We start from the raw sequence: 18,397 nt of genomic DNA, 5'->3' as shown, positions 1-18,397 counted from the left end.
GTTAAGAAGCTCTTGGCCTTAGGGAAGAATACACTCAAGTACAGTGTTCCTCCCCCTCCCAACTTTTCTTAGTACAGCCTTTTACTGCCCAAAGCCTTTTTTCCCTCCCCCGTCCCTCTTCTATTATTCATTTCTGGCACTACTCAACAAAGTCATCGACTCCCACAAAATCTAGCAGCCCTCCCAACCGTAATACCCGGCCACGATGCTGCAGTGGCAGCAGTCACTCCTGATTCATCAGAAGAAGGATTAACAAATGAACAACACTCAGATCTCAAGGAATTTTCTTAAAAAGAACAGGCTCTGAAACTATCATAAATTGAATTCAGAAAAATGTTGTCATGTACTTTCAACAAAGAGTTTGCGAGAACAATGGTCAGAATAGAAAAGCTAGATATCTTCAACAAAAACCTCTAAAAAGAAATGCAGAAAATATTAAGATAAGAGAATTAGGCAACAATTTAGAAGAACAGAGTAAGAGAATTGAAGAAATGGAAAGCTGAATTGGTGAGTTTGAAGGCATATCTCTTAACTCCAATTTATGAGTGATACAATCAGCTAAAAGAACAAAAGAATCTGAAGAAAACATAAGAATGAAGTGGGATTCTATCCATATAAGAAATTCCGGAATAATACTTCCTTAACAGAACAGAGGAGGAGAAAATAATTCTCCAGGAAGCAGAGAGAACCCAAAACACCACAGATCCCAAAAGAAAACACTGGAACATATTGTCGTTGAAATTTCCAAGACAGAAACAATTAGCAGGCTGAGAACAGCTTGGAAAAATTGTTTAAATTCATTTACAAAAACACTTTTATTGGCATATGACTCACATGTCATACAATAGCTCAATTATATTAAGATAAATTGTAATAATCATTATCACCACAATCAATTTTAGAACATTTTTTCTTTATTGTATTCATGTTATTTCCCCCAACCTCCCCTGCCACAGCCCCCAAAACCATTGTCTATATAGATTTAGTTATCCTGGATTTCATATACAGAAAAATGTATTTTTAAAAGCCTAACAACAATAACAAAGAAAACAGATTAAAAAAGCTCTAGAAAAGAAAGCAGAGGTTAAAAGAACTGGAATATATTTAAAATGAGTCAAAAGGGAGATGTATAAATTTTAACTTAAATACATCTTTAATAACCAATTTTACAATGCTATCTGTCTGATAACAGGGCAGTTCACATCCCATGGCTCTGGTCAGAGAGGATTCCCCAGAGCTTGCAAATGTTATCCACAACCTTAAAACCAGGTGTTCATAATTGAAGCTGATATCATTCCCTCCTTCAGATTTGAATTTCATGAGTTAAAATCCTAGGATGTTACAGGCTGGTGTGCTTCTTCCACATGGACTTAGTTGATCCCTCACTTAGATGGCTGTTTAAGACCAGCTTTTAAGACCCCAGAGGCTATTTTTTTCTGATAGGTGGGCACCATCTAGTTTCTTCATTACACTTTCCTATAGCATTCATGTCTTGAGTGATTTCTTCATGAGGACGAGCATCAAATAAGGCCATTTCATAAGAACTAATTGTACTTAGATTGAGGCTAGAATTAAGTGCAAGCTCAAAATCCATTCACATATTTATGGTTCATCTGGCTCTGGTTCACCTCAGAGATATAATTGTTATTTTCTGTTAGAGAACATTATCAATCATCCCCTTGGGCATAAGGCAATTTTATTGATAGTGTAGTTAATTTAGCCAATGGTATAGAATTTAAAACAAAAATATGTCTTGTAAATTTAAATTTTATGTTTTCTTCCCATTGTCTCTCTTTTGTTGCCTTTAATAGATATTTTTATTAATTTATTTCTATTACCATCCTTTTTGTCTTTTTTCTCATATTTTTCTGTGTTACCAATGTTCTTAGGAACCAAGACACCGCTCCTCTATCTGTCTCTAGGTGGGTCCGCCCACATGCAGATACACCCACATGTGAGTACCGTGAGTGAACATTGTTACCCATGCTGCACCATGCTTTAAGACAAAATTTCATTTATTTGTCAACAGAAATAAATATTTCAAACAAAACAAAACTGTAAACCAATATCCCTTATGAATATAGGGGCAAAATCTCAAAATCCTGGCCAACAGAATCCAACAATCTATCAAAAAGCTAAGCAAAAGAACCACAGCAGGTGAGATTGGTTCCAGGGATGCAAAGATGGTTTGAAATGAGAAAAATAATGAATGTGATCTACCATATAAAAAAGAAAAACAACCACATGAGCATTTCAATTGATTCCGAAAAGGTATTTGATAATATCTAACAGCCATTCTAGATACAAATACTAAAAAATAGGATTCGAAGGGAAATTCTCAATGAAATCAGGGACATATATGAAAAACCAACTGCCAGCATCTTACTCAATAGGGAGAAACTGAAAGCACTCATTCCTCTTTCAGATGGAATTACACAACAATGCTCCTTATTAACACTCTTATTCAACATTGTACTGGAAGTTAGCCAGAGCTATCAGGACACAAAAAGAAGTTTCAAAAATCCAAATGGGCAAAGAAGCAAAACTGTCACTATTTGCAGACGATCTGATTCTATACATAGAAGGCACCAAAGGCTCAACAAAAATATTGCTAGAAAATATAAAAAGATTTGACAACATGGCAGGAAACAAAATTGACATATAATAATCAACAGGATTCTTGCATACTAACAAAGATAACTCCGGAAAAGAAAACAAGGAATCAAAACCATTTACAATAACCACATAAAGATGAGTCTCTTTAACAAATGGTGCAGGAAAAATTGGATTTCGACTTGCAGAATAATTAAATAAGACTAATGCCCCACACCCCCACAAAAACATATAATATGGATCAAATATCTAAAAATAAATACCAGAAAATCAATGAGAAAACATGGACAAACTTAAGAGTCCTATTGCAGGGGATACACAAAATGTCAAATATTAATGAAGGATACACACGTAACAGAAGACAAAATTGAAGTCTGGGACTTAAGAAAAGTAAAACAAAAACTTCATCACAAAAGTAAAAATGTTATCTACAGATTAGGAAAAAGATTTTGGCAATGATATACGTAATTGAAACACTTCAATAAGAAAAAGATGAATAGGTCTGTGTGGCAAGATGGTGATGGAGTAGCATTCCAGAGGGACTCTGCAGAAATCAGTGGAGGAAAGTCACTGAGAGGGAAATATCACTCTTCTGGGTCACAGGCAGAGCATCTTAAAGATGAGCAGACACTAGGTCTTGAAGAGCTGTGGGGTTTGGGCTACTACTGTAGAGGTTGGCTATGGCTTAGCCTTTCCCCTGCCACAGTCTCGGCTGGATCTGAGCTCTCTTGGCCAGCACAAAGGCTTAACTTCAACACAACCACAGCTTACTGCTGCCTTTCAGCAGGGTTTAAACCCCTCCAGCCCCACAGTCAGGTGACTGGGGCTGTTATTTCTCTCTCCCTTCTTCCACAGTCTAATTGGCCTCGGTACCCACCACCTGGTCTTTTTTCTTTCTTGTCTTTCCTTTCACATGTCACTGCTGGGCTCCAGGTCACTGCTCTTTGCCTAGAGCAACTGCATCCATCCTCCACTCAGCTGGGGCAGCTCCTGCCCACTTGCCCTCTGTAGCCTTACAAGCAGCTGGGGAAATCTTGCCTGTCTTCTGCCACACCTCAAATGGGGGAATCTCCCCTTAAAACATCTAGGAGAACTCCCATCAACCCTCCAAAGCCCTGTAAGCAGATGATGGAAATCCCAACCACCCTCCACGGTGCACCATGTGGCTGGGAGGGTCCCTGGGCCCCTCCCCGTCCTCTGTGGTCCCACATGGCTGAGGGAACTTCCTCCTACTTGCTGCCGTGCTTTACACAACTTAAGACAGCTCTGTGTGAGCCCTCTCCAGTGTGCCATACTGCTGTGGGAGCATCTGTGTGACCTATATGGGAGATCTTGCTACTAGAACAATTCCGTCTGTTATCTGCAGTGCTCTACACTAAAGTGGGCACACCCATCAACGCTATGTGGCAATCCCGCTGCAGGAAGCACCCCCGCACTTCCCCTGAGGTGTTCCAAGCCGCTGTGGGCCACACCACCATGGCTTCCTGTAAGATCATCCAGTGCAGTGTCATCCTCCCCAGTCCACAATCACCCAACCAGAGTCCCATGAGAGGACCATCCAACGTAACCTCTAAATAACAGGATACGGGTTGGCTAGGTAAGGAGTAAAACCACAGGAGGAAAAAGTGGTAGCCTGACCTAGTACATTTAGCTGCAGGCAGTTCAATGACGCACTCCAATGAGTTTTCCAAAGTAGGAGACCAGTGCTTGTTGACTTTCTGAAAAATGGCACCAGGCTCTTCTAAAACAACACAACACAAACAGCAACCAGCCACAAAAACCTCAATGAAAAAACAGGAGAAACAAAAGGCAATGCCAGAAGTCCTGAACATAATGACATGTATAGTAGAAGCAGACATTGATCTGCAAACAGAAAGCAATCTTCAGGATTTCTGCTTGGAGTTATACAGAATATGAGGGAAGCAATATAAAAAAAGGATGAAATGATAGAGGAGATAAAGGCCACGCACCAAAGGGAAATAAAAGACCTCAGGGACAAGATAACCAAATCCAGTAGTGAATTCACAGACTTCTCCAAAAGACTTGATGAGGCAGAGAATTGCACCAGTGGCCTAGAGGATAAACAGGCAGACTTCAGCAAATGGGAAAGGCAGTTAGCCAAGATAATCAAAGAAACTGAAGAAAAGCTGAGAGCCATGTTTGATGCTATGAAGAACAACATCTGAATAATTGAACTACCTGAACAAGGCACAACAAAAGAGTCAATGGCATAATAAATAGTGTAGAAATTCTTAGGGGAAAACTTCTCCAGATTAATAAATGAAAACTAGGCAACTATTCAGGAGGCCAAAATAACACCAGCTGGACTGAATTCCCAAGAAGAAATCACCAAGGCATATAACAGCTATTCTATCCAACTTAGAGGAAAAGGACAGACTCATAAGAGCAGCTAGGGAAAATAGAAACAGTTACCTATAAAGGAACTCAAACAAGAGTCTGTTGAGACCAATCAGCGGACACTGTGAAGAGGAGAAATTGAAGAAAATAACACAAACCCAAGAATACTCTATCCAGCCAAATTATCAAGATAGATGGAGAAGTTAGAGTCTTCCCAGACAGGAAAAACTCAAAGACTACGATAAAAGAAACTAGCCCTACAAAAGATCCTTATCTAACCGGTATGGGCAGAAAAACATCACTCACCAAACAAAAACAAGAGACTGCCACATAAAACAACTCCACCCAGATGTAAACAAAGAGTAAACAGCCCCCAAGATAACAGTGGCAAAGAAAGGCAGAATGAACCACACACAAATGGACAACACACTGATAAGAAAGGGAGGTAGGAAAACATTCAACACAAAAGGTACAAGATGACATCACAGAGTCCACAGCTGGATATAATAACCCTGAATAACAATGGACAGAACTCAGCCAATAAAAGGCAGAGGTTAGCAGCCTGACTTAGAAAACACAACCCCTTGGGCTGCTACCTATAGGATACACATCTTATGATTACAGACAAAAATAGGCTGAGAATCAAAGGCTGGAGAAAAATATACCAAGAAAACGGCCATTCAAAAAAAAGCAAAGGTTGCAATCCTAACCTCAGATTGTAAAAATAGTTCCCAAGGTACAAGCCATAACAAGACATAAGGGGTAGGGGCACTATATAATGTTCAAGGGAACAGTAGATGAAGAACCAGTGAACATAATAAATATATTCATGTTCAACGCGACGTCCACAAAATTTATCAAACACTCCAAAAGATGATAAAAGAAATCACAGGCTAACAATTATAGTAGGTGACCTTAATACACCATTCTCTGAGAAAGATCACAAGGAAAGAAGCTTAACAAGGAGGCAACAGATCTAAACATTATGATTAAATGACTTGACCTGATAGATATTTTCAGAACGCTCCACCAAAATGCAAAAACACCCTCATATTCTTTTTAAGCCCCCCATGGCACATACTCAAAGATAGACCACATGCTGGGACATAAGTTGAATCTGTGTAAATTCAAACATAAAGAGACCATACCGACTTCTCTCTCCGACCACTATAACATAAGGCTGAAAATCGACAGAAGGATGATGAAGAAAACAAGGGAAAAAATTGTAAGAAAAATAACTCTCTTTTGCAAAAGGAGTGGTTACTGGCTCAGAAAGATATGAAATTAGAAAATTTCTAGAAACCAATGAGAATACAGTTACCAATACCTTTGAGACAGCAAAGGCCGCTATCAGAGAAAGTCTGATAGTAATATGTAAGCACATGAAAAAGAAAGAGACGTATGATTGATGTGCTGACACAAAACTTACACCAATTAGAGCAGTCAGCAGAATAATCCTACAAATTGCAAAAGAAAAATAAAAAGGGCTGAGATTCATGAAAGGGAAAACAAGAAAATTATGGAAAAAAGAAATGCAGCTAAAAGCTGGTTCTTTGAAAGGATTAACAGAATCAAAAGACCATGGAAAACCTAACCAAAGAAAGGAAGGAACAAATTTCAATAGCAAGGATGAGGAATGAAACAAGGGACATTACAATGAACCCTAATAAAATCAAAAGGGTAATTGCACAGTACTATGAAGGACTGTACTCCAATGAGTTCAACAGCTTCTCACTCCCCGCTATCACGACCTCAGTGCCGCTTCCCAATCTAGACTAGACGGGAGCATGCGCATAGGCATAGGCAAGAGATAAAACTCACGACACATGGAACCAGGAACAGGAATGGGAATAGAGACAACAAAAGGGTAGGGGGAAGGGGGCGAAGTGGGGAGAGAGGAGACACCAATAGCAATGAATAGCATATAATCCCATACCCCCAGTCAGGGGGGAGAACAACAGAAACTAGAAGGGAAGGGAGATGGCGGTCGGAGTAAGATTTGAAAATAATTAACAATCTACAATGTATCAAGGGGCCACGAGGGTTGGGGTTGGGGGAGGAGAAGGGAGAGAAAAAAAGAGGAGCTGATCCCAAGGGCTCCATGGAAAGTAAATGTCTATAAAAGAAAGACAGAATATATGTACGGATATGTCAGATACAATTGATGTATAGATTGTAACAAGAGTTGTAAGAGCCCCCAATAAAATGATTAAAAAACACCCACACAACAACTTTGTTTTTAAAGAAAGATATACAGTAGAAGAATAGCAGCCGTCAAGTCTGGAGCACTGGGCCTGGTTTCTTGGGACATTCTTGTGGCTATAACATGAGGCCACTTTTAGATATCAAGTTGACCTTCCACACGCAGCAAGTAGACGTCATCAAATTAGAGGCTTTTCAGCAGAATCAAGGCTAAACGTAGAAGCCCGGTCTCTTCAAGAAGATACTCTCAGTGGTCTCCTCTTTCAACCTCCAAAAGGAGGGCCTGAACATGGCCTGCTCAAACCTCAGCCACTCTCATAGCCATCAGCTAGGTTGAGCTACACAGACACTGGTCACCTACAGTTCTGTCCATTCTAATGGTTGAACACCACCCTCTTAGCAGGTACAATGAGACAAGAAGTAGAGTTCTTTGGACTTTTTTGCACAAGAGGTCTAGAGACCTGCTGATGCAGCCAGAGGGTCATGCTTTTAGAGAAAACCCTAAGTTCCCCATAAGCTTTGACCCTGCCCCAGTGTAGAAATGGTTGGGGAAGAGGATGGGAATGAGCAAAGGTGAAGGTTTGGGTACCAACAACCAAAATGCTGGCATGTAAGACCCAATACAAGATTAATATGTGACTGCTCACAGCAGTCAAAAAAGTGAGTGCAGTAGAGCTGAGGATGGTGAGGGAACCCCCCCGGCCCAGCCCCCCAAACTTCCCTGGCACATACCCTGCACTTGAATTCATACTCCTTCAGGATCGCCATGAACTGTTCTTGAGAGAAGAGTGCAGTGCCATCTGGTTCCAGCTGATGTCAGACCCAGAAAGAAAGCAACAATACAGAGAATGGTAAGGCAGGTCCTCTTGGGCCAGGTTCCTGGGGCCACCTCCTCACTTTCCTTCTGGGAATCTAACTTCTACTTTCCAGTAGCTCTAGAAAAAAGCATCCAGTCTACCTACTTTCAAACTTGTTTAAAAGGTCTTGCCACCAACAGCGTTTTCTTAGGACCCGGAGCCTGTGGTGGCTGGGATGCACTTCTGCCTTGTCTCTGGTGCAACTTCTCCCTTCCCAGCAACGTCCTTAGGGTAGATGACATATGATGGCACCACGCTCTAAGTGCTCCTTTGGCCTCTCTGGCTAATCCCAAGTACTATTAGTGGGTCCTGGCTTTATCAGTACAGAGGCCATACTACGCGGGGTAGCACTAGGTCACAGTGACTTGTCATGAAAAGGGGAAAGAAAAAGATATTATATAGATTTCTCTCCATTACAGGATTTTTGTAAGGAAAAAAACCAAAGTTCTATCACCCAAGTATCATTTTCAAGACATGGCCCACACTACTGACCATGATTCTAGTTGAAAGACTCAGAATAAGCAGAAGCACTTGCCTTGTCCTTCAGCACAAACTCAAGGTCATTCTGCAGTTTCAGCACCAGCTTCTCTGAATCTGACTACTTTTCCACAACTTCAAAGATCTCCTTCTGCAATCGACTATTTTCCTAAAAGATTCAGGCCAGTGGTTTAATAGCTATATAACGCAAGCAATGACGCAATGGTAACTTTCTCACCTTTCCATAAGGGAGAGGTGTTACAGGGAGGCAAGCTGCTTTTCCTTGAAAGAGTTCCTGTAGTGGTGGAGGGTGTGAGGGCAGCTGTGTTGAAGTGAAATTACTTGGAATGGCTTTTCTATTCATGTCTTTGTAACTCCCACCAAATTTTGGGGCCATATCAAGCAAATAGGGTATGTGAAATGCTAACTGAGGGAATTTGTTGGTTTTCCCATTGCACTGTGTATATAAGAGTGAATGATAACAGTTGCAGACAGAAACATTCCATGTTAATCAAGATGGAAACACCAGGAGTGAGCACATGTAAGATCCTTGCCTGAAGTAGTGGAGGCACCAGAAGTATCAGAGGCCAAGGCACTGAGAACAGAAGACAAAGCAAAGGAGCAGTGCTAAGCTCATGAGGTAGAGGGCAGAGGTGCAACACTAAGAAAGAGATGCCTACCATCGTGGGTGAGAAGAGGCAATGCAGACCAAAAAACCTGTTTCCTTAACGTTCTGTAACTGGTTAGCTTCCTTAAGCAATTCTATAACCATGAACATTGCCTGTAAGTTTTTTTGAAGACGTTGCAATACATTATTGAACCCAACAGAGAGGTAGCGTGCCAACTGAGGGATGTTGGTATCAGATAAGGGTAAAAAAAGGATAGAGGGTCAAGGCATTCTGCCTTGTGGCAATTAGCTTGGGCTGGTGTGGCATTGGAATCTCCCCCTTCGTGTAGCTAGGAGGTCAGACGTACGGCATTTCATCAGTTGGTGTCAAGAGTGGAATTAACTGCAATGGCTCCAGGCTCATGAAAGCATGGGGTTTTACAAAAGAAAGTTCAGGGTAAGGGAAGTGAAAATTTTGATTCTTAGATTATTCCTTTGGTTATTCTTACTATGGACTGCTGAAAGGACAAAATGATCTGTCTTGGAAGAAATACAGCTATAGTGCACCTTAAGAGTCTAAGATGGACACACTTTGGACATGTCAGGAAAGACCAGCCCCTGGGGAAGACATTATGTCTGATAAAGCAAAGGGACAGTGAAAAAGAGGAAGGCTCTCGATGCGATCGATTGGTACCATGGCTGCAACAGGAGGCTCAACGGGAAAAACTGTGAGGATATTGCAGAACCTGGCATAGATGCATAAGGTCGAAACCTACATGATGGTACCTACCTAAAACAATGGCAGTGCTTGAAAGAAATGTAAGAGATGTCAAGGGCGTGAAAGTGCTCTGGAGTGGCCTGAAGGAAATACCAGGCTGGTTAAACAAAACAGTTAATAAGAAGGCCAGGGTTTCCTGGATGTACCCTAACAGAGGCCCAAGTCCGTAGACATACGAATGGGATAATCTGGGTGGAGAAAAGAACATTGAACTGAGTGTTTTTAAAAGGATGATGTATTTGGGTTTATGTGTTTAGCTGACTGTTGGATAGAGGTTTCTCCTGACTAGTGTTATAAATAGGTATCATGTGCGATAGAAACAAATACTCAGTTTTATGATTACAGAGAGCTTGTATGTTCACATTCAGCCTATTCTTATTGGATTTGTTAAAAGGGGAGTTAGGAATTTTCCCTGAAGAAATGGGTTTTTGTTTTAAGTCCAAGTAGAGTATTGGAGGCCTGTTGGTGTAGTAGTTACGCACTGGGCTTCTAACTGCAAGTTCAGCAGTTCAAACCACAAGACACTTCATGGGAGAAAGATGTGGCTTTCTATTCCTGTAAAGAGTTACAATCTTAGAAACCCACAAGGGCAGCTCTACCCCCTGCCCTATAGGCTGAATGGGAGTCAGAATTGACTTAACTGCAGTGAGTTTGGTTTGGTTTGGTTTGGAGAGAGCAGTGAAAGCTCTCACCAGTGTGGATGGAAGCCTCACCCAGAACCTTTGCTACCAGTACTTTTGCACTTATTTGCAAAGACATGCAGATCCACCCAGAACAACTGAAAGAATGAGTAGGAGAAAAATCGGTTTGGCCTTTTGAATTTTGAGCTGCCTGCCTTTAGAGTCATCTTAGCAGGGAGAAGTGTGTTCCTCTCAGAGAATGGCTCCTGACAGACTGAAGTTAAGGGAGCTGGCGGCAGCCTAGTACGCTCACTGTGCTGACACTTGGGTCCACTTGGGTGGGAGTGGTGGAACTGCCGCACTGATGACACAGCCTGCATTTTGGCATGTTCTATTGGCACCTGCTGATCTGGCCCCAGAAGCTAGAGATGAGAGAGAGGGGCTGGCTGGTCTGAAGTTTGAAAATGTGAGTGAAGAGGGGAAGACATTGGGAGATTTCATGAGTTGTGAATTATAAAGCTGATGATCAGGACCTAGGCCATGGGGAGTTAGGGTTGATGAGAATATATGAATTGGCCAGTTAATCTAAAGTACAGGGAGGTGTGTGTGAACTCCCAAGCTTGATACTGGTACCTATTTGATCTACCTTGGATTCTAGGGCTGAGTTGACCAGAACCCAAATGAATGACAAGATAAATGTTGACACTATGATCTGGCATACATTGCTCTAATTTGATGGCTTTCCCTGGATTGGATTATATTTATGGAAACAGATGCTCAAAGTTTAAATCATAAATAAAGATTCTTCTGATCAAAAATTTGCTTGTCTCCTCAGAGGACTGGTTGTTAGGGATTGACAATTTAGCAATGGGATATCTAAAATAGGGAGTGGTAATGAAGTAGCTGGTTTACCAGTTTTTATGGGTGTATTAGTATCAATATGAAAAAGAAAAGAAAAAGAACAAGTCAAGGGAAAGTCCCCATTGAAGAGTGTCCTCTTTTCACCATGGGCTCAGGTAAAAGGAGGCGAGGAGAAGATGCTGGTTTGATGATATGACTGAAGTACGAGTGACTGTTAGCAGGGTCACCACGACTGTGAAAACAAATCCTAGATGTCAGTGGGCAGGAGGCAATTCTTCATGTATTAAAGGAGCAATGTCTAGAAGAGCCAAAAGGTAGCCCGGGGTGAAGTGAAATGATCCAAAGGGCTCTTCTATCCATATCTTTGTAACACTCATCAAATAATTGGGTGGGACTAGGCAAATCGGGTATGTGAAACACTCATAGATGGGTCGGACAGTGATGCCCTTGCACGGCATCTCAGTAGCAGAGAGAGAGAATCCTGTGTCCATCAAGAAATAAGAGCCATCAGTGGGGCACATGTGAGATCCATGCCGTAAGTCGTGGAGGCAGCAGAAGCCCTGGCACTGAGCACATGAGACAGAGCAAGGAGCAACACTGAGACCACGAGGCAGAGTGGTAGGCTTCCTGGCCCATGGAACAAAGCAGAAGCCAAGGGACTATGCAACTGAGAGGCCTGGGACCAGAGAAAGAGGTGGTTATCAGCATGGTATTGTAGACAAAAGACCTGTATCATTAACATTTCCCTGATTAACTCGATAATTGTGAATATTGTCTGTGAATTGTATGTGGTCACTGAAATAAATGACCGAATCTAGCTAAGAAGAGTGTTATGGGAAGGTTAGGGATGGTTGGCGTTAGAATAGCATAAAGATGGTGGGGGGAGGCATCTTTAACTTCTGCCCTGTGCCAATTGGCATTGGGTTGGTGTTGGAGTCTCCTCTTCTGTGTGTAGCCAGAGGAGGGGCGTGGTGGCCCCCATAACATTTCTTTAGTAGACCAGCTCCTAAGCCAGACATGCAGACACTGAAGTGCCCAGTGCTTTCCCACTGCCGCTACTTCTCCCACTTCAAGAGCTCAACAGCAATAAGCTAGGAAAGAAGATTAGAGACAAATGATTTCAGGGTGTACTTCTAAATAAGAGATCTGAAATAACATCAATGCAGTCCATATATCCAGTCAGGGAAAAGTCCAGTGTTTACAGACACTTGAAAGCTGCAATGACGAATCAGAAGGATGTGGAATTACTTCTGAGACACAGTGTATAACTAAGAGGTAAGGCTCTGCTGAGTGCTCCGCAGGGTTGAAAAGCCAGGAGCTGGAGTAAGGGAGACAGACATCAAGGGAGGGAGGACAGGTAGAAAGGGAGAGAAAAAAGGAGCCAAGATGAAAACGGAGAAGGCAGGCAGGCTGGAGTGCAAAAAGGACTGGGAAGAAAGTCCACCGAGACAGTCAGCTCAGCTACTTCTGCCTCTCACCTGCTATGCCATCCTCTCCCCAGAGGCCTCACAACTAAGACAGGGATTCAGGGCCTTCCTGTCTCTCCTGAGAAGTAATCCCTGGGGATCAAGTGCCGGCTGTGGTAAGGACTGGGTGGCACACACCCATGAACCTCTCAGCTCCTGGAAATACAGTGGGGCTCCTGCTAGGTGAGCTTCAGGTCCTGGCTTTTTTTTTTTTTTTGCTAAAGCCACAATATGTTCCTGGTCTCTGGGGATGCAGGCGTGCCAGATGCTGTTGCAGACCTTCCCTGGCCCCTATCTACCAGCTCAGAGCTGCAGGCAATAGCCACGAAGTAGCTATACTACCCTAGAGCTGGCTGGGGCAATTGTCAGGGAACACAGTTGTGAGGAGAAAATCAAGCTTTATGTACTCCCAGCTTTGTGCACATGCATTTTCTTTGTATAGCACCCTCATACCTTTAGCACCAATGATAGCCTCTCTTGCAAGCAGGCTTCCTCCCTGTGCAGGGCTTCAAGGTCCTCCTCCAGCCTAGCCCTCTGCATGCTGGTCTGCTGCCAGAGCAGCTCTTGTTCCATCTCCAACTCTGAGCGAAGCAGGGCCAATTGTCCACAGTATCCCTGCTCCAGGTGTCTACAATACCCACAAAGGAGAGACTGAGGGTACCTTTTGGGACACCTCCTTAAACTACCTCCCCAGTGTCACACATGGCCTGGCCTTCTGGAAGATTGTATATCTACTGACAGTTTTAGGCTTTATAGCCGCCTGTTTGATAGAAAGTATGAGTGTTCTGAAGGCAGGGACCAGACACTGGACACCACATTCACTGCTGGTCCTTCCAGGAGAACATGACCCCACACAGAGGCAAGGTGCCAAGGGGCCAACCTTTTCACCACGCCAGGACTCTGCATCATTTATGACGTCTCTCTCACTCTCTCTGTTTCCTGAGGCACATGATTGGGCCTATGCACAGTCATCAGAATTAGGAAGCTCGACATATTGTGTTGGTCATCCCTCCATGCTAGACAGGGCTCATTACCATTCTCAGGTTAGAGATGAGGAGACCAAAGGACTCAGCTTACCCAAAGGGCAAGGGGCTAGGGGCAAGGAAGCAGGATTCTAAAAGGGCATGCCCCACAGACATCTTGCCCACCAGTGAAGGAAGACAGACCAGGGAGCAGGCAGCCAGTGTTCTGACTTCTGGCATGAGCCAGTATGAGAGAAAGAGAAATGTAGAAGATCATTTCATGTAGCCTCAGCTGTTTCCAGCAGAGCACCTTCAGTAAACAAAAGATTCAGGAAGGTGAATCACTAGCTGAGTTTAGCCACCTCTGGCCAAGACTTTTCTCTCAATAGGGGTGAAAAAAACCTTCTCCCTGATGCAGTGTGGATATATATGTGGCTAGGTTTTCTTACATCCTTTTCTCTGGCCTTGAAGCCATCACCAAACATACCATACAGAGTTCCCCCTAAGACTGTTCAGTATGAAGGATGATGAGAGGTAAGACTGAGGTGTTGGGGTACCTTCGCTGTGTTGAGTGCTACCTGCTGAACTCCTGAAGCTGTTTGCAAAAAATATCTTACATAACACCCATCACAAGCACAAACAATAGTTAAAGGTCTTCCTTGAGCTGAGGGCAGGTCCAACGGATTGAGCAAAGAGAGTAGAGGTAGGGTAGAGACGAATGTCTGCAGCCCATAGGCATATAGAATGAGAAGCCAGTGCATACTGCACCAGCCCCACCCAGAGTTCAGTTGATGCTTCTATTGTACCCTCATCTTTCAAGGAGTCTTGTGATAGCTAATTTCATGTGTGCCGTTGGGTAGGCCATGGGGCTCCACTGCTTATTAACATATTGGCTTAGTATTGCTATGAGGGCATTACATATGATTAGCATTTAAGCCTGTCAGTCCTCAGTAAAACAGGTCATGATCCATGATGTGTGTGTGTGTGTGTGTGTGTGTGTGGGGGGGGGGTTATGCAATAAGTTGAAGGTTTTCCGAGCAGACGTTAAGGTTTCTGGAAGGAGAAGGATGTTTTAAGACCGTAGCCATCCTGCAGACAGTCTCCAACCTGCCATCTGACCGATGGATTTTAGAATTGCCAAGCCTCACAACCAGGAGGCAGTTTTCTAAAATAAATGAATCACGTGTATCCCTCCATGTTTCCACCCATATGAACACCCATCTATCGTACTGACCGTGTTACTCTGGAGGCCCCTGACTGATGGTACAAAACAAAAAGTCACATTTTCTGGTTTCTACTGGCTCAAGTAAGGCCTTCAATGAACCAGAACTATAGCACTGCCACTTGGGTAGCAGCTATTTGTCCTTCACCCACCCTCTGGCCAGGGTGTAGGGACCAGATTGGGGACAGCTGCTGTGATTCTAGAGGGCTACTGTGCCAGGCTCTGACCCAGAAGCTGTCTCGGTGGCACCTACTTGATCCTGCGTTCCGTGAGCTGTTCCATGGCAGAGTGGCAGTCATCCATCTCTGTCACAAACTCCAGGTTCCTCTTCTCAGCCTTCTCCAGGTCCTGTCTTGCCTTGTCTCGCTCCTGCACCATTTGCTTCATTTGCCCCCTGCCCACAGGAAGGAGACACTGTCAAATGTAGCTACTACTCTGTCAGCTTCCCACAGAAGCACATACCGTTGCAGGGCCCTCAAACTCTGGGTCTGCATAAACGACAAAAAACAGCCAACATGATGGTGTTGAGTGCGGGCTAGCCTTGTCTTTGAGTCTTTGAAGAATGGTTCTCTAATGGTGTATCCTGACATTAAATGACTTTATTCGTTTTGGTTTATATTATTGTCGACTTGCTTTTGAATTGAGGTTTTTTGGTGTTTATTTTGTTTTGTAGGATTTTCTGTATATGAAATCCGGGATAGGTGATCTATAGAAACAGCAATTAGATTAATAGCTCCTTCCGGTTGTGGCAGGGGAGACTGGGGGCTATGGGGAGTTAATAATAACGGGTACCAGAATGAAGAAAATATTCTAAAACTCATTGTGGTGACGCCTACACAATTCTTTTAAAATATGTCTAAACCACTGAATTGTATGATACATGACTTATATGCCAACAAAACTGTTGGAAAAGTTATCTTTCTATAAAATACTATCAACTTTTGTCCCTGTGAATCTATTTAGCAGAACAACATGAATAACCCGTTGAGTGAAAGCAGAGCTCTGTTGTAATGGAACACGGTGCCAACTGCCACGTTGTGCTCAGTGAAAAGGTCTAAGAAGCAATTTTTTTTGTGTGCGCTTTCAGTCAATTGGCTTAAGCCTGGGGGCCCCGTGGGCTGGTCTGGAGAACATTTGCACCTCCATAATAGCAAGAAAAATGTCAGTCACATAAGTTTTAAGTTGGATTCAGCTGCTTGGGATATTATTAAGGGGATTAGGTTAGGATTTTGAGATCTGGCTTTCTAAGCCTCTCACCAAGTATGCAAGACCTGTGGCAAGAATAACCGTAGGCGGCCCCTTGCTCATTAGGCCCTATTAGGAAGAGGCAAAGCGTCTCTCCCTACACCAGAGACCCTTTTCCTTGTCCCATCACAAGTTGCCTATAGAGGGTGGTGGGGGCAGGCAAGGCAGCAGCCCAGACCCTTGCCAGTCCCGGACCCCTGAGAACAAACCACACCCCTAGCCTTGAAACAACCTCTCCCAGCCTCTTACTGGAGGTAGCTCAGCTCCTGGTGGTAGGAGGCCAGGGCCGCTTGCTGAATGACACCAGTGACCATCAGGAGCTTGTTGTCGATAGCCCAGGCCAGATCCAGAAGGTTCACCTTCTCATCCACACTGAATTCGAGGCTCTAGAAATAAATCCCAAGGGACATTCAAGATGAGTTTAAGTCTCTCAACAATTTGACTCCAGACTCCATTTTCCTTGGCTCTCCCATTTGCCTGAGACTTTTCCTCTTGGGGCCGCCCCCACTCCAACTCCTAGGCTGTCAATAGGAGATCCCACTGTGCCTGAGCCAGGGACACATGAGGAAGAATATGACTCCATGCATAGTACTTCATGGGGATTAATAGCAAGAGAGGGGCCCTTCCCCCCACCTAAACCCAATAATTATAAAGGCTGTATGGAGCTATAGAGAGGAGACTTTGCCCAAGGCTAAGGGCACTGGAAGGAGCTCTGGTGGTGTGGTGGGTAATGCAATAAGATGTTAACTTCAAGGTCAACAGTTTGAACCACCCCATTTCCCTGAGGAATAAAGTAGAGGCTATCTATTCCCATAAAGATTTAAATTCTTGGAAACCCAAAGGGGTAAGTCCATTCTGCCCCCTAGCATCATGATGAGTTGAAATTAACTTGATAGCAAAGGAAAATTTGGAAGCAGTTAGAGATGAAAGGGTACTGATACAGGCACTTACAGAGAGCAGTGGCTAAATTAACTCTGCCAACTGCCCACCACTGTAAGCCACTAACATTCTTTCTTAAAAAAAATCATTTTATTTGGCTCATACAACTCTTATCACAATCCATACATACATCAATTGAGTAAAGCACCCTTATACATTCGTTGCCCTCGTCATTCTCAAAATTCGCCTTCCGCTTGGGTTCCTGGAATCAGCTCATTTTCCTTTTTTCCCTCCCCTTCCTCCCTCCCCATTGCCCCCTTCCTCATGAACCCTTAATAATTTATAAATTATTATTTTATTTTACATTCTCCTTTTTTCTTATGCCACTTGGAGTTGAGTTTTTACCATTTCAAACTAAAAGAATTCTGGGAGAGACTCCTAACGTAATATATGTAAAGAATCCTGACACATATTTCATATCTCCATAATATCTATCTATCTATCTATCTATCTATCTATCTATTTATCTATCTACACACACACACACTGATGATTTGTATTGGTAGAAAAATTATGTATCAGAGGACATGAGCCATGGTCAAAAGTATTACAGAAAATGAAATCTTCCTTCTCTCTCAGAATTTTGAAAAATAAACTTAAAAAGAGATGTTATGTGCATCTTACCACCCACATATACAGAATGAAACAATGAATGTTTAAAAATGAATCTTTGCTATATTTATTTTAAATTGACTACTGCACAGTGTGACACTAAGTCCAAGAGCAAGAGCTACACCAGGCTAGTCTCCTGGGCCAGTTGCAGAAGAAATGGAGGAGCATGGGCAGGAAACCCCCATGGCTTCCAGGAATGCGAGGCTGGCCTGTGGAGCCAAGTGGCACAGTTCCCACCTAGGTCTTTTTTGATCAAAGGACTTGGCAGAATGCATGCCCTTATGTAGTGGTCAGTGCTGACTATATACATGCACCTTCTCTGACTCTGATGCCACCACAAAAGTGTGCTTGTTCCAACGCCCGTCGGAGTGCTGCCTTGTCCAAGCAACAAGCCTGAAAGGTTAGCATGGCAAAGGGGGAAGTATCTAATACATGAAAACCTACCTTCAGAGTGTTTTTATCACTGTTGTTTTCTCTGTATTTTATTTATGCTCTTTCAAAATTAAAATTTTTATATATTAATAGCCAAAAAGAAAAGTTTCCCGAGAATTTCCCTGTCTGGGATTCTCTGTTGCAGC

The 18,397-nt window shown here is 43.0% G+C and overlaps 1 pseudogene; it reads right to left on the bottom strand.

The window, feature by feature from the left end:
* LOC142436316 (ninein-like protein) overlaps positions 1 to 18,397 on the bottom strand; it is an 88,973-nt pseudogene that overhangs the window by 41,859 nt on the left and 28,717 nt on the right.

This window comes from Tenrec ecaudatus, unplaced genomic scaffold (assembly GCF_050624435.1).
Source record: "Tenrec ecaudatus isolate mTenEca1 unplaced genomic scaffold, mTenEca1.hap1 Scaffold_215, whole genome shotgun sequence".
Classification (NCBI taxonomy): Eukaryota; Metazoa; Chordata; class Mammalia; order Afrosoricida; family Tenrecidae; genus Tenrec; species Tenrec ecaudatus.
This window is presented reverse-complemented; position numbering and strand designations above follow the sequence as displayed.